Below are 13,284 nucleotides of genomic sequence, written 5' to 3' on the forward strand. Positions count from 1 at the left end.
TTTGCTGTTGAATGTTAATCCTGTGATTAAATTATTGAAATGCGATGAAAATTTTGTTCAAGAATATACAAAATCTACAAGTCAATTGTATACGGGTCACCACAAGTCAATTGTAACTTCCTACAGAACATTTTTAACTGTAATAGCTCAGAGTGTGCATCAACTGCATGCAACTATGCAAGTGCGCCCGACATGCAGAGATATGACCCCACTGAGCTTGGAGGGCCAACTTTTATCGAACTTAATTCAGTGACAGAGAGTGCATCGCAGAACTTAATAAGAAACACAGTATAGATGCATAAATTCCCTAGTGTAAGTGGGCAATCTCAAATCCCACATGATGATATGAGTGTACAAAATGAGTAAAAGAAAAAATGATGAGACCAATTATAGACTGATGGACAAATGACATTCAACAATGCAGACTAGATACAAAATTTTATAATAAACAAGAGAAATAAAAAGGGTAAGGGAAAAAAAAAACAAGGTGGAGGGACATTGAGCCCGCTTTACCATCAGGAGGTGGTACAGACTCCAAATCTTGTCATCCAACAAACTCTTAGGTGTTATCCACTCCAACCCAGGACATCGATCAACTGACTATCATATGTTCATATTTGTGTAATGGCATGACATAATGCATAGAATCAGTATGTACTTTCATGTATGAAAAGGCAATCATGGCTTTGTCAGCATACATGACCCTCAAGCAGACCTCCAAATCTCCAATGTTCCACCCATTCCTCCGAACACATTTATATCTTCAACTAACTTCTTCGAAAAATTTCTACCAAGATAGCAGATGGAAGAAAGTATTTCATCAACCCCTCCCCCCACCATCCTTTCGAAAAACAGAACCCAAATCCATGCTGCTGACACAAAAATTATTGACAACCCAATGATCCTGACTCTGGTTGTGCACGAATGGGGAAACCCCGACAAACGGTACACAATCCTGAACTTGAACTAGACAACTGAATGCATGCAGGGACTCAAACAACAAAATAGCAAGGCAGTATCCTCAACCAGAAACAGCTTGAGTGATGGCTAATCTGGCCCATTCTGCAGATTCCTTAATCAAATGGTCATCTGATGACAAACATTCATTTAAAAATTCCCTGCTTGACACAGACAGCTGAATTAGCGGACCAGCATGATTACCTAGAGTGTCCGCCAAATCTCCCAGTAGCCCAACTGCAGTCTTGGTCACCGCATCATCCCTGATTAAAAAACATTACGATATCAGCAACAACACCATCAAAGACATTCATACATGAAACTATGAAAGGAAAAGAGGATAGACTTTAATATTACTCACATGTCTTTCTCCTGATACAGGCTGTCCAAGAACTGGAGAATGTGAGGTGCAAAAGGCATCAATAGTGGTGCCTTTGCAGTACTTTTAAAGCCCTGAAGAATCCCTGAGTAAGCCTCCAAGATCCCATCCTAATCTCAGACATGCCTAAACACGGTAAAGTTCGAAAAATGAACCATGTTTTAATATGGAACAAAAAAACAATTACAGAAAAATATAACAAATTTAGGCACAAGGCTGGGCAGCATAAAGTCGAGGTACCTCGATATTGTGAGATAAAGAATGAGTTGCTTTTGGAAATGACTATAGTTGCACTATATTTCTCAAACCAGTCATAAGTGATTCATTTAGGGGCAAAAAACATATCTGCTCGATGTCTTTGAGTATTGTATTTCCAGTGCATACGCAAACAGCTTATTCAATTATGTCAGAAGAAGCCATGGAGCCATTTGGCAACTATTATAACTAGAACTAATATTTTTAATATATGATTTTGACATAAGCCATTATCAAAAAAATATACCAAACAACCAAATACATATCAGTTTTTTATTGAATTACTAAAGCAAATATGGAAAGAGAAAAATACCAAAACAAAAACAAAAACAAAATAAGGTAACTCATTTTAAGAGGAAAGCTCCACGCTTTTTGTTTCTCATTCTTAAGCTAGTTTTTTTATATATATGAAAAATAAATCAAACAAATGATTTAGAGATCAAGCGCGCTACAAATTGCTCCGCAAGCCCCATAGTTTTTTTGTTTTTTTAATGGATTATCTCATTTTGAGAATGAGATAATGGTTTCTAAGATTTTTTACCAAACAAGTTCTTTTATACCCAAAATCAATTATGATAATCAAATAGATTATTGGTCATGTAATGGATTATCATAATGGCTGCCAAACAGCCCCCATATGTGTTGACTGCACACACCAAAAAGAAGTCAACAGCTACAAATATAATGTCAGGTAATTAAAGAGGTAGCATAGAATCCACAAAGAAAGTTTAAGACAAGATTTCAATAACTAACAAGAATTTGAAGCAAGCTTATTGTGAAGACCAATGAGGGTCACCCTATGGAGTGTAATATAAGGTAACCCTGTGGATTGCTCCCATTGTAAAAGGGCGTCAATGCAGTACTATCTCCATAAAAATCTAGTGATGGGAGCAAGTCAGAAACTTGCAGCATGGAACCTACATTGATCAAGTTTTTGGCTGCAGAGGTGGTTTTTTCTTGCAAATACTAAATATAACAGAATAGTCAGCTTTGGAAACTCTAAGCTGATAGGAAGTAGCAAATCACTAATCATATGTGACTCAAAAACCTTACAAATGCTGTTAAACCACTCTCGTCTACATTAAGCCTAGTACAAGTATCATCAAAGGAAAATTAACATCAGTTGTACAATTATGCCAAAGGAGACAGTCTACATTACACACTTAACTACTAACCAACATTACTAGCACACAGTCCAGTGACAAAGTAAAAATAAGGAATATATGTATGTAACCCGATGAAGTTAAAAAACAAAGAAAAACAAACAGAGGCATACGCTCCAGCTTCAGATACAAGCTTAAGACGCTCAGTGACGTGAGTAGTATCAAGTGGAGCAAAATGATGTTGAGTACATCTTGTCTGTAGGGATGGAATTTTCTTGTTGACATGGTCACCTAGTGTTCTTTTTGCATTTCTCAGTCGCTACATTATAGCAAGTTAGCAACCATAAGTTTAAAAAAAAAAACGGTGGTATGTCAATAACCAGTCAAATAGTAAGAGGTATAGACGTATGGTAATGTAAGAGGGCACCTCTTCTTCGAGCAAATTGCAAATCATTTGTCATTTGCATCTGCCGCATCCAGCAACACCTTCACCAAAGCCTTTACACTGACAATAGTAGGAGTGGTTGTCAATAAATTTAAAAAGCTTCACAGCACACACCATCTCCAAGAAATCCATTTAGAAATCACTGCTTTTTCACTGCAAATTAAGATACACAGGCATTTTCTAGTCTACATCAAGAAGAAAGGCCCTTGAAAACCGTATCCGTGGGAGCTCTCCAGGACCTCCAGACCAAATTATATATCAACTGGTGAAGGTCTGCTGTCCACAATTGGAGAGATAGATGCTGTGGGTTCTGGTTAAATGTAAAACAAATATTCCCGTTACAAATTGATAAATAATAATCAACTTCTCTAAGGACTTTTTCAGTAAGAAGTCCAACTCTTTGACACTAACGTTTCAGTCATTTGAACCAATAGACAAGGAAAAAGTTCACAAATTTCCATTATTCCACACCAAATACTTACTGAACAATCACATTTGACTTGCATGGTATCCCTACAAATGCGAAAAATTCTCTTGGTAAGAATCGGACTTGATATGTGGATCCCTACCAAAGAAGACGCAAACAGTCGACGCTTTGTAGCCATTTTAAAATTCCAAAGTTGTCTCTGTGTTCTTGCCTTCTTTTGTAGGGAGTTCGTAGCAATCACGACTTACCGTCCTAAAACAACCCCAGTTGACCAGTTCTAGTTCAACTTCTATCGGAAACTTTGGAAAATCTGCAGGAAAAACAAGCACAAATTTTTCTACATATATAATTTCTATCCATACAGATACTATTTACGTAATTAAAAGTACATACTAAAAGTAAATCAAATGATTGATATCAGCGGGAAAACAAGTTTATCAAAAAGCTAATTTTATGGAAGATTACTGGGCGCCTCTAAGCAACTCTCACAAGAGCTGTTTCTTAGCAAGCCTACTAAATATGGAAGTTTAACCAAAAACCAAAACCCACTTTTTGTCTGAAAAAAAATCCCCATAAAAAGGATAAAATGCTTGGATTTCCCAAAGCAACACAATTTAGATGTATATGACCATGATATATTTGCCTTGTAGCACTCTTAATAAGAAATGCATGTGAGAGATGTTTCCATTTCTGTTGTTAGGAGAGGAAATCGACCACAGGTTCATAAAGATCAAGCATTTAGATTCTGGTAAACACTGACTCTTCCCCTTAAAATACTAGAAATAATAGATAAAATGTAGTTGTGGAATTCGATCAAACAATGATTTCAATCAAACTACAACATTAGAAGGTTGGAAACTTCAAACAACTACAAGTTTGCAAAACAAACACAGCACACAAAACAAGTATGAATATGCAGGAATAACAACTACAAAACCTCAACAGAAATATTTTATATCCACGCAAACCAATACCATTTAAGTTAACCAAAACTATATAGTAAAAATGAAGGAAAGGACTGATATGGATTGGAAATAAATTCATCAAAAAGTTTGTTTCTATTACATTTCTAAAACTCAGCACGGTCAAAGGGGATTCTAACCTCGAAAGCAAGGGCCTCCCTCTTTGAATCCTAAATTTCTTAAATCTAAAAAACAACATTAGAATAGTTGCACTAGATTACCCAACTAAAACTCAAAGTATCTCCCTTTGGAAATGAATCCTGAATATCCATTATTCCACACCAAATACTTACTTAACAGTCACATTTAACTTGGCAAAGCTTTTCCTACCAAAGTTCTTTTGTAGGGACTCTAGTGGTAGAACCACCTGCCAAGTCCTTCAATCACCCTAGTTCTGGTTCAAATTCGAATAACAACCACAAAATTTCCAACAGCAGCGGGTGTTATTTTAGAGGCCTAAATCCCCAAAAACAAATTCTGTAACCACTACCTAGCTTGAAACTCAATTTATTTTCCCCCAAATCCTTATGAATCAGGACCCCTTTCGACCAGAGTGCACCCATATGAGGTGCTGACCTTCTTAGTGAACCACCCTCAATTCATTAACCCGGCATTTGTCTCTAATCCAGGCGCGTATAACCTAATGCACTTGGAAACACCGGATAAGTAGTTAAGTACAAGTGCGCACAGACAAACACAAAGACACAAAACAATTGCATATCCACAACAAGTAAAGCCCCAAACCCCAAACCCCAAACACACACACAACAAGAAGGCACACAGAGAGACACACGCACACGCACAACAGCAACAAGAAGAAGAAGAAGAAGCACATATCGGCAAAATGACTTGTGCTTACTGGACTGGAATTTGTTTGAAATGAATGGATCGAGGCTTAATATTCCACGTCAGACTAACTAAGTAACCACGGCTTACTGGACTACAATATTCTTACCAACTCTATGGTGAAATGCACCTAAAAATGCCTCAACGTTAGAAATTGACGGATAATTACCTTTATCTAGGATCTAGAACAACTTCCTAAAAGAAGTGAGACCAAACCATGGCACAACCGTCACCCCTCACCAGTTCACCAGCCTATGACACATTTTTTATATACCCCTCTGGTCATACCTCATGGGGTATCAAATGAATGTTACATTGGATTTGAGGTGCTTGATCTGTCAGATTCATTCTTAGGTGGATGAAGTTATAAACCTATTGTACAATGTTATATCGGTTCTTCCCAAGATTCAGATTTAGGTGAGTTTGTTAGTCAGGATTTACTTGGCCAAGATGCTTGAGCTGAATTTAACGAGGAGAAGCGTAATACACATCCCTGATGGTAATCCAGAAAATTATAACGTAGGGGCAGTAATGCCCAAGTGGTTACTGAGATTTCACAATCAGAATGTTTTGAAAAGCTTCCTGCTTCAGGTCCCCATAATGGAGGTGTTGATTTACCATTACCAAGTTTGGTTGGATCGGACTCTTGCCCTGAAGATCCTGAAAGAAAGAACTGCAAGGAACTTAAGAGCAAAGGAAAAGAACAAGTGGACAAGAATGAGCTCCCTAGTTTTGATCTAGGATTTTAACCATGCATTGAACATACTTTTATGACCCAGGTCAACTTTTGTGTGATAATACATTACATGAAAAATATGTATATTACTTGTGCAATAACAAGTTAGAAGTGATACGTTGGTACGAATATAAAATTTCCTTTTAGAATCTATGTTTTCTGATATCAGCGAAACATAACACAGTTGATGTTAAGATTACTGCAGCTTCTCTTGTGGTCGTTTTGCACAACTTATGCATGACTTGCAAACTCTAATTAGCTACAGGGATAAGTTGAAGGTCATGTTCTCTGATCCAAAGACAGCACTAGTATCAACTATCTTAATCTCAGTCTTACACTCTTACATGAAGTGGGGTGGACGGAAGAAATTCAGTGACAGACTAACAGGTATGTCTTACTTTTTGTGGAAGTTTGACTTTTGCCACTTTCATTTCTTAGGCACAAAATAGCCCTGAAATTCCCTCTGTCACAAGTTACTGAATAAAGTAGGGATGGAATCACATATACATTTACTGTTCCAGTACAATGAAGACATGAGACAGAGACATCTTCCCCAAGTTTCTTTGATTAGATCCATGCAACATTTAACATTTCCTTTGTCGATTCTTGATTTCTGTATGAACTTGGGTATTTTCATGACTTCCTAAATTTCACTGAAAAGTCCTAGTGCAACATCCTAGCTGGGACAATCGGACTCGGGAGACTTTCCTAACTCTTAACTAGATACACCCCAGTTCCACAGTTGAACTGGACTGCAACCACTATACCGCCGTCAAAACCATTACCACCAGGTCACGGCGATTACTTCACTGTAGAAAGTCTTCAACATGATTATATATGTTAAGTCGTCATCGAGTCCCCGTCTTTGCTCAAATCCACTACTCTCCGTCGAACATCCCATATCTATGATTGCACAAAAACTCTTATTCTAAAATGGAGTAAAACTAAGAAACCCTTTGTTTAGTACTTTAGTTTGCCATTAAAATGAGGAGAGATCAAGAGAAATAGGGGATTTTGGGGGGGAAATTAGATTTTTTCCTGCGCTCAATGTCCCTCCACCTTTTTTTTCCCTTTCCCTTTTTATTTCTCTTGTTTATTATAAAATTTTGTATCTAGTAGTCTGCATTGTTAAATGTCATTTGTCCATCAGTCTATAATTGGTCTCATCATTTTTTCTTTTACTCATTTTGTACACTCATATCATCATATGTGGGATTTGAGATTGCCCACTTACACTACGGAATTTATGCATCTATACTGTGTTTCTTATTAAGTTCTGCGATGCACTCTGTCACTGAATTAAGTTCGATAAAAGTTGGCCTTCCATGCTCCGTGATCTCTGCATGTGGGGCGCACTTGCATCGTTGCATGCAGTTGATGCACACTCTGAGCTATTACAGTTAAAAATGTTCTGTAGGAAGTTACAATTGACTTGTGGTGATCTGTATACAATTGACTTGTCGATTTTGTATATTCTTGAACAAAATTTTCATCGCATTTCAATAATTTAATCATAGGATTAACATTCAACAGCAAAGACTAGAGCAGTTGCAACTTGAGTCTATGAATACATCAAAATCGAACTTGATAATGGGGTGATATGATATGAAGTGCTTTCATCAGGGAACAATGCTCTCTACAAGGGGTTGAATGACGTACCAATTTTTCGGGTTAATCTCCAAAGATCTTAGTTGCTGCAGCTGGACATCGTAAACATGGTACCCATTTCCAACCTTTAAGATCAAGATTCTGCCATTTTCAAGAGTTGCAGAGTTGCTACAACATAAATTTCTTAGTGGAAAAATACCTGCAAGCAATACCGCAATAGTGATTGAGGAAATATATCACCCAAAAGTGATAGATTTACACTGCCTCGCTTTTCCCATACTCCCGTGTTGATATTTTTCAAAATCCATCCATGCCACTGAGGAGATCTATCATTCCATGCGTCTGGCACGGTGGCACCACAATAGGTGGACAACCTTCTATTTCATGTAATACTTTCTGCATTCTACATAAACAAACTGGAAGTTTTGATTTGTAAAACTTGTCCTCAACAGTGTCAAATGAAACCATGTATGACTGGAACACTCCGTTAATGGAAATTGAACCCTGGGTATAAGCACTACTCAACTCAATTGGCGAATGTACCCACCCATCATCTATTTATATTCCCCAGTAGAATTAATGAATGTGATTCCAGTAGACAGAGTATATAAACCTTGACTCCTTTTCGTACGAGGCAGTTGGAGGCTTGGAGCAGCTGACCAGCGACAGGATTACAAACGCACATTTTCTTCCTCCATTTGGCAGAGGGTCTAGTAGTACTAAACCATTACAACTACTAATCACAAACTTTATGGTGTTATGATCAATACATAAATCCTTCACAGTAAGCTCTTCATTCTTAATTTGTTTAATCAGGATCATAGATTCTGGGGCCAATATACTTCGGAAATGCGATCAAACTAAGATTAGAATGACAACAGTGAAAATGAGCGTTAATGAAACTGATTAAGTTCACGCCCATGAAGTCTTGTAAACTTAGAATTAATAAATACGTTCTTTCTCTCTCTTCTTCTGTAACTCAAGAAGAGCGCGAGAGGCAATAATAAGTCATATGATTGAATTGAATTTTGACAAAGTAGCATGCACGTCATTGACAAACTAGGGATGTCAATGGTTTTCCATAACCCGACCCGAAAGAAACTGATAAAAAATAGTTTGGGTTCTGGTGATTTGGTTTGCCTTCTACCGAACCAAAACTGAATCAAACTTATAAGATATTGGTTTGGTTGGCATTTTAATACGTATACTGCTAAGCAGTGGGGCGTGAGCGGAGAGGGAGGAGTGGAGATTGAAAGGGAAAGGGAGAGGGACGAAGAGAAGAAAACATAAGAGATGAGGACAGACAAAAACCCACATTTTTGTCTGCGTACCCCTCTTCTGCCTAAAAAGTTCGCTCTGCTCACTTGAATATTTATGATTAATTTTGTATATGTTTATTATGACTGAAATTAATCATTTATAATTTAATTGATTTTATAGTTTTCATTTCGGATTGGTTTCAATTCATTTCGGTTTTGGGTTCCCAATTTTTTTTATCGGTTAAGGATTGGATTTTTCAAAACCCAACCCAACCCTATGGACAGCCCTAACATTCAGAGTTAGTAAACTATGTAGATTTTGCTTCAGTCCAGCTGAAGACCAGAACCAGTCAACTACCAGTCCAAGTGGCACTAACGGATTATACATCTAGCAAAGTGGAATAAGTTGGTTTTAGCACCATTATTAGAAATTTCTTGTTGATCAAGATTTTTTTTAAATAAAAAGACACGCTCAAGTGGAATGTGTATAATTATATGACATGTAATATTCAGGTACCTGACACACTTTAGTGCACATATATATATATATATATATATATATGGGGAGGGATAGAGGCACATTCTTATGCCATTATTATAGCACATTTTTCACATACAAATGAATTAAAGGCTGGTTTTTTGTGGAGATGATCTCCCCACCATGAAGATCATTCTCACAAAAAATTATAATATTTGGATATGTCTAACCATGAAAAAATTAGTGTTCATTTTTTAGCTTTTAATCTAACGGTCCAAAATTTTTGTCAGCATGTTCTAAGGTTAGATTTTTTTTTTGAATGAAATGAATTTTTATGAAAGATGTTACTACATGGTGGGAGATCATCTCCACAAAAATTCAGCCTTTAATTCAACTTTTAAGTCTACGATTTTGTTTGGATTAATTTACAATGTGGCTAGAATGTGGCTACAGTGAATGTGCCTCTATCCCTCCCCTATATATATATATAGTGGCTTTACCAAAAAAAAGTCATTTATTTGCGAGAGGGATTGTTGATTCAAGACCACTTCAAACATTTAAGCCTGCTTTGATAGTCACCAAAGAGGCAAAAGACCAATGAAATTCCACCGAACAGCAAGACCAAAGGAATGGATTTGATGACTTCGCTTGTCGCTTGCATATAGGGTCAATCGATTTAAATCGCAGAGTAAGACAGCGGAGACCATTAAGTGATTGTTAACGGATTCTGTCCCACCTGGCTACTATCGTGCATGCCACTGACACTTCAGATAGTTAATTCATGCTTACAATAAATAACTGACGTTTCAATTAAGATGGGGTAAGATGGACCGAAACATGTCCAGCAATTCGGAGTTATAGACCTTGTGAGGCAGTCAAATGAGTGATCCTATCTACTGAGCGCCTGCAATGTATACGCTGTTGTAGCCTTCTGTATTGCGAGGATGCTTGTCTGAATTGGACTCATGAGCATGCAGCTGCAGCTAGATGCTCACGCCTACCTTCAATAAATTTTTGACAGAAATGGTCGAACTCCCCATTTTTTATAGCTTCCCTTATTGTCCGGAAGAAACCGAGGTAATGGTGTGTATTGTGTCTGAAAAACAAAGTAAAAGCTTCACTTCAGTAAGGATGCTACGGAATCTGGAACTCTAGAGGTAAAAAACACAAGGAAAAGCACTTACATTTCTAATAGAATCTGAGCCAACATTTCATGAATATTGAGAAGGTGATTGATGTATGCTCGTGTGTGGTTCTGGCAAGTATAGCATCTACAGCTATCAGCAATTGGCAATTTATCTTTCCTGGAGAGCAACGAAAACAACATTCATACAAAGGAAATTAGATCGTCATTCTATCGACAATGAAAAACATTATACTAAGAGAAACAGACGAATGTAGGTCAGAGGTCACATGCACATGATTTAGGAACAAAAAGAAATACGAATGAGAAAGAAGCAAACAGAAACCAGGATGCAAAACTTAAACAATGCAATATAGAACTACCCAATTGGCCCATGCAGCTAAAGTATGCAGCCAACACCCTCCTTGATCTTTCTATTATACTAAATTACTAATAGTCAAACTAATGCGATAGAAAATGACAATATTTTTAATCTATACATTCAATTCGATGTTGTTACTTACCTATAAACTGTCGCTCGCAGATTTATCTTTGTACAGTCACCCCTGTGTCACTCAGCTGAGAATTGGAAATGTGTCTCTCATCTCTGTTCAGAGGAAATACAAGCGCAAAGCCTCCAAGAGTAAGATGGTAAATATACCTGTGAAAGTAATAAAGTTTCAATCTTCTATTTATTCGATAATAAATAGCAGGGGAATGGATATTTTAAACCAATAACCTGCATTAACCTACAAGGTTTGAATCAACAGATATTTTAAACCTAGCCACTAACATATAGTGAAGGTAAAAAGACCTAATGGACAAGCACAAAAGGCAGCTTCAGACACTAGTTGACTAGGTATACAGGATTAGTGCAAGGTTAGCTATATTAGTTTGGTTTCGCCAGTCACCTGAGGAATTTAGATAAGAATCTTGGTTTGTTTAAAATTGGGCCTCAGCAGCCATCAGGGTCAAAACCGAGCATAGTACCAGTCGTTGCGAAAGCAATGCCATATAATAAAGCTAGAAGAGCTTCTGTTTACTAATTTATAGGTGTAGTTCCATTAAATCCCAAAGGTTGGTTGAGCGAGCATACTCTTAGGAACTAAAGAGATGGAAGTATGGAACTTCTTAACCCAGTTGACTAGCTAGCCATGATCTCAACCTACAAGATGATCTTAAGTCTTAAGAATTCTACCATGAAGAGATGTCCCTTTCTTTAGCAATATAACCCAATCAATCGTCTATAAGTAGATTTTTAGGAAAAGAACCCCGGGCAAAAGAAACTGTGATAAGTTGCTAACCTGATACATGTCGCCTAGCTACTTCTTGAGCACAACGAATGCGCTCTTCTACACTTGATCCTCCAACAATGGCTCCTAAAGCCAATTTACCACCTACCTAAATCACATATAATGATAAATAAAAATAATGCACAATGTCGTACAATCCCCAAATAAAGTACAAATCAGACTATTAGAGTGTGACAATCTCTGGTCACAAAATATGTGTACTGAAGTAGCTATCCATCTATGTTCTTTTGTTCAATCAGTGTCATGCATTGAGTTTAAACATTTTTATGTATTTATTGCAAACACCAATACACAACATATTAAAGAACATAATATAAAGATGTAACTAACTGGGTCTAAGGCAAGGCATTCATCAAGCCAACGCACGGTTCAATCCACCGAAGTCTTGTTTCTTTTTTCTAATACCCAAGCAGGCACTTCATCTGCCAAACTAGCCCACAGGTTTGGTTTCAAAGACGAAATCATCTCCATGTACTCAGCAGGTCTTATCTCCATGTACTCAGCAACAAAGCAGTGCTTATGCAAACCAACCATTTTATGCAATCCTCCAATACTTGATATGGCATTTGGAGTAGGACTTTCTAGGCTGAAAATATTTCAAAATTGAAACTTTATTATTGAAAAAATGAGCAACACGAGTGTAGACAAAAAAAAAGAGTGGGCAGTGGTGATTTTACTTACAAATGAAGTGGGCTGACTTGGAGAAGATGAGAATCAGGGGAAGGAAGTGAAGGAAGGAGATCATGTGCAATGAAAACTGGAAGAGCTTTGCGTGTAGAGAGAAGAAGAGATGGTGTTTCAATAGGTGTTGGGCAGTTTCCTAGCTGTAAAAGTCCTACCCTTGCTCTTCCATTACCATTGCTACTGTTACTTAATGCTTTCACTGTAAACTTCATTCTCTTCTTCTTATTACTTAATCCTTTTGTTTTTTTTTCTCTTCATCTTTTCGCTGCAAAGCTCTCACGCCGGCTAGACAAGACGTGGGTTCATTTTTTAAGAGTCCTGTTACTGACGGACCCAATTTGTGTTGGGCAGACCCGAGTTGGGCCGGGGTCTGCCCATTGTGTTGGGCGCAACTTCAAATCATACACCCCACAAACCAAATACCCACGAAACCGGCAAACCGGCAACCCCTTCGTACTTCAAGTTTTAACACTTTCGACAGTAATCTTCTCTCTTTTTGTCACTCGAAAACAATTAGCTAATTAACCATTGTTGAATTAAGGTGTTCATTGACGAATCAATCTTCGTTTCATGCTTGGTTTTCTTAAGTCGGAGCAACCTTTATTTTCACAGGTTTGTTTCTTCCATTCAAACAAGATTTTGTTGTTCATAAATTGGGATGTTGCTTCGACCTCTTTCTTCCATCGTTTTGTATTGTGTATGGGGGTGA

The 13,284-nt window shown here is 37.4% G+C and overlaps 2 long non-coding RNA genes across 2 annotated transcripts; one reads left to right on the forward strand and one right to left on the reverse strand.

Annotated features, from left to right (window-relative positions):
- The first annotated feature begins 5,904 nt into the window (after positions 1-5,904).
- Positions 5,905-8,193, forward strand: LOC147495786 (uncharacterized). Its single transcript, XR_015197720.1, has 2 exons — positions 5,905-6,497; positions 7,628-8,193. It is a non-coding gene; the product is annotated as an uncharacterized LOC147495786 (long non-coding RNA).
- LOC147495787 (uncharacterized) lies at positions 7,983-12,895 on the reverse strand. Its single transcript, XR_015197719.1, has 7 exons — positions 12,573-12,895; positions 12,222-12,477; positions 11,883-11,979; positions 11,103-11,239; positions 10,640-10,759; positions 10,319-10,551; positions 7,983-8,121 (listed from the first exon to the last, which is right to left on the reverse strand). It is a non-coding gene; the product is annotated as an uncharacterized LOC147495787 (long non-coding RNA).
- Positions 12,896-13,284: the final 389 nt, after the last annotated feature.

This window comes from Coptis chinensis, chromosome 6 (genome assembly GCF_015680905.1).
Source record: "Coptis chinensis isolate HL-2020 chromosome 6, ASM1568090v1, whole genome shotgun sequence".
Lineage (NCBI taxonomy): Eukaryota > Viridiplantae > Streptophyta > Magnoliopsida > Ranunculales > Ranunculaceae > Coptis > Coptis chinensis.